Here is a 4,010-nt window from a genome sequence, read left to right as displayed (position 1 = left end):
TTTTTTTTTTTTTTTTTTCCTCTTTTTTTTTTTTTTAAGCTAACCCAGCAGATTAGCATCTCTCCATGACACCCTTTCCAGGGATTACATGCTATATCCCTCATGAATCAAACTAACAAGAGCTGAGCCCCAGTCACTTGAGCCAACTCATGCAAAACCAGAGCGGTGTAGGTTTGGCTGGCGAGCAGAGGGAGGTCTGCAAGTGACAGGGACGGTCTCGTGACTTCGAATGGGCCCATCGCTGTGAAAGCTGGGCTTATAAGGCAGCTGCACAACATTTAACAATTAGTCTTTTATTACCCAAATTTCAAAACAGAGCATTTATAGTCCGTAGCGTGTACAACGCTAATACCACCATAATAGATCAGATAACCCAAATTCGCTTTTTAAGATGTATCTTAAGAAGAAAGGAGAACAACAACATAAAAGGCACGCTCATGAGTTGCTGTGGCACAGGGCTCAGCGTTATCTCTCTGGGAGCCGGCACGAAGAGCCGTTTGAAGGCGAGTTCAAGTGAACAAACCCCTTTTCCGCCACACTGCGGGCAGCACGGCAGCCCATGCTCCCGCAGGGGACAGCCTGTCCCCACCCTGCGAGGAGAAAGCCTTATCGGAGCCAGCGTCCCCATCAGCACGCACTGGGAAGCGGAGATAGCATTTCACAAGAGGCATGAGCACAGCAAAACAATCCCACCACGAGAAAGGCAGTGAGTCCCAGGGCTTCTCCCAGCAGAGCCCACGCTTTTGTAAGATCAAGTCCATCCCCTGCTAGCTCGTGAATTCTCAATGCCCAGAAGAGCCCTTGCATATCTGTTCCCGCTGACATTAATGCAACTACCTGCAAGAGTAAATACCGCACCAACTAATGGGTTTTGCAGGACTGAGATGTGATTCAGCGGCTCCCAGCATTCAGCCCATGGCAGCCTGCACTGCTGGCTTCGCTCTGAGCATCTGCGAGGCCGCGAGATCAGCACGGCTTTGCTTCAGCAAAGCAGCTCACGGGGGTGCCACTACCACTTCTCCCTCCCTGCACACGCAAACAGATGTCGACTTTGAACCAATAAAGCCACAGCCATACATTTTATGAATTGTATCTTAGGTGTTTTTGAAGAAAAATAACTCTGCTTTTTTTAAGGGTGTTTGGAAAGGGTCTGAGTTAGGAACTTGTATTGTTATATGCCCACAACCCTAGAGGTGCTGCAGACTTCCCAGGCTAGCACACACTGACCACAGCTCCCAACTGCTGGCCTAATGACTGATGTAAGATCATCGATTTAATGAGCTTTGGATGAGGTGGGTAACAAAGTGTATTTGGCACACAGTGCGTTGCTATCTGTGGGCTGCTATCGCTTCCTTTATCATACCCGCTGGCCTTACCAGAACCAAGACATTAATAGAATGAGAGCTAGAAAGAAACAGTTTCTCTCCACCCCCTCCCTACTTTTCAGCTTCATTACCCTCTGCAACAGATTTCACTGTTTCCTCATACAATCAGATCCTCTTTTGCTGAAAAAAAGTCTTTGTATAAAAATAGGGAAATCCCAGTAGTTTCGACTGGCTGCAGATTTCTTAAGGACTGCTGTATACATTTCAGGCTCCACTATAGATTTGATTATTTTTAATTAATATATACTTAAATCAAGCCTGTTCTACTTTTGTAAATGCTGTGTCAAACTGGTTCAAGCTTGCTCAGCTGAGCGCGTGAGGAGTCCAAGACACAGCTCCCTGACAGTGTTCTGCAGGGCAGTTAACACTCCCCAACAAAACCATTACACAGCCAAGCCATCCTTCCTCCCGCTCAAACTTGGTGTCATAAAACCAAAACCTACTAAGACGAGCACATTTTTTCTTCTATCCACATCTAAATTTTTCCCAGGTCAGACTGCTCAGTGTACAAATACCGTCCTTTTGCACTGCTCAGGGACGACGGGCTCTTTGGAGCAAGTACAACATATGGTGGGTAGGGCAGGATGCAGGCGCAGGCGGATTATATCATCTCCCTGCACTTCTGTGTGTGGAAAAGGGGCGGAAGAGAGGCAGGAACTTCATTCAGACTTCCCGAAACTCTCACGGCCATACAAACACTCTGACTTGCTTTAAATGATCGCTTTTGTGTGAAGGGCAAATTGACTTTAAAGTGACTTCAAGAGAATGATTAAAATAGTTCGTTGCATCTTGGCCACCTATGTTCTCCTTGTGCACAAGCAGGTTGGTTTTTTGGGGGCTTTTTTGGCAGCCGAGCAGAACAAGAGGGCAAGCCTCTTCTTTCACATCTCCATCCTATATGCATCACCACCTCGGGTAGCGCTCCAGATTTAGAAAAACAAAGGAAGACAATATGCAAGCTAAATCTTAGCATGGCAGGAAACTACGTCTCTGCAATAATGCTACTGGCTATTATCTAAAATAAGGCTTTATAGTACGTGGCACCCAAATAATTTGGGATTCTTAAACAAACAAACAAAATCTTGCACGAGAACTCTTCGAAAACCAACCATGTCCATTCGCCAACCAGGATGGAGAACAGGCAGAGAAGAGATCAAAGAAGATGGAGAATTAAAACTTTAGTAAAAAGAATAAAATAGCCCTTTGGTTTCCGTCACAACATTAACCCCTACTCCCTGATCAACTGTGCTAAGCATCTCAAAAGCAGACAGTTGCCTGAATATACTAGTTATAGACAGAGTGAACTTCTGGTTATAAACACATGGTCTTCACTGTGTCATTTACTATAATCCACATTCTCATTTGGGTCAAAGCGGGGATCAAAGGAGATGGAAGTAGTTGGAGATGAGGAGATGTTACTATCTGACAGGCTGACACCCTTAGCTTACAGTATATAAAGTTACTCTGATAATTTTATTATTGGTGTGAGGCTGGAGTTAATAGCAGAGGCATTCAGATATGATAACGGACTTAAAAACCAATCCAGCCACTTACAAAGTAGCTTTATTGTGGAAGTTATCTACTTTGTATATGTTATACACATTTAAAATAGAAGAATAACTGATTTAAATCCTTTCTAAGTTTTCATTTGTCTCAGAAGCCTATTAACTTACTTTACAATGTTTACCTCATTCCTATCATTGCATGAGAAACCTAAGAAAATATAAGCAAATAATTACCCAGGAGAAGAGAGAACGTTGCTATATACAAATGGGTTTCCAATGCACAACGCCAAGTAAACTGTAACAGAAGCACTGATTACTACTGGTGCTACTTTCAGAAGGAATTCCGTTTTATTGGAAGAAAGGATCCTTCACCAAAGACTTCCACTCAATGGATACTCACGGCCTGATTTTTTAGAGAGTTTCACTTTATAGAGAGTTTTCACTTTATAGAGAGTTTCTAACATGATGGAGACAACAAATAGACACAACAAATCCCAGGACACTGTGGTAAAACACCTCCATCCTGACCTGCAACCAACCAGCTCCCTTCGTGGCCTTCTCTTTAGGTACTACTTCTTTCTCAGTTCTGAAAAGGCAACACCTTGTTAAACGATCTAACGAGACCATCAAAAACCAGCTGCCAAACAGCTAATTCACAACCCCAGTTCCAAACTACGTATGTAACACAGGTCTCCCAGGGAAGCTGGATCCCCAACCTGCTCCCCCAGCCAGCCCCAAGCAAAAGTCTCCTCTCTCAACTGTTGCACAGGAGACGGGGGTATTTCAGAGCCAGTAACAGCAAGAACGCTGGTGCTTTGGAGTGCAAAGTACAGTGAGTATGTGGCCTTTAAAACCCCAGTCCTTTAACGTAAAGGCTAAACATTCATAGCACCGGACATGTCCCCACTCTTAAGGAGCTGGGCTCCTCTTCTCGGTCTAAGTTTCCTGCCGGCGAGGACCACAGGAATACAAATAATGTCACCCCTGGAGGCTTGCAAAACTTGGAGGCAGCCCCGAGACTGCCGACTTCCAAGAAATCTGCCTCCATTCATTGCACCGACAGGCTTGGCAAGGAACACCTCGTCGCCTTACAAAAGCATCGCTCTGAAAACTGGCGATT

At 44.7% G+C, this 4,010-nt stretch overlaps 1 protein-coding gene across 1 annotated transcript in view; it reads right to left on the bottom strand.

The window, feature by feature from the left end:
* Positions 1 to 4,010, bottom strand: part of STK10 (serine/threonine kinase 10) — a 56,399-nt gene that overhangs the window by 49,024 nt on the left and 3,365 nt on the right. The gene's annotated exons all lie outside the window — the stretch shown is intronic.

Source organism: Aptenodytes forsteri, unplaced genomic scaffold (genome assembly GCF_000699145.1).
Source record: "Aptenodytes forsteri isolate BGI_AS27 unplaced genomic scaffold, ASM69914v1 Scaffold54, whole genome shotgun sequence".
Taxonomy (NCBI): domain Eukaryota; kingdom Metazoa; phylum Chordata; class Aves; order Sphenisciformes; family Spheniscidae; genus Aptenodytes; species Aptenodytes forsteri.
The sequence above is the reverse complement of the archived record's forward strand: the minus strand, read 5'-3'. Positions and strand labels throughout refer to the sequence as shown.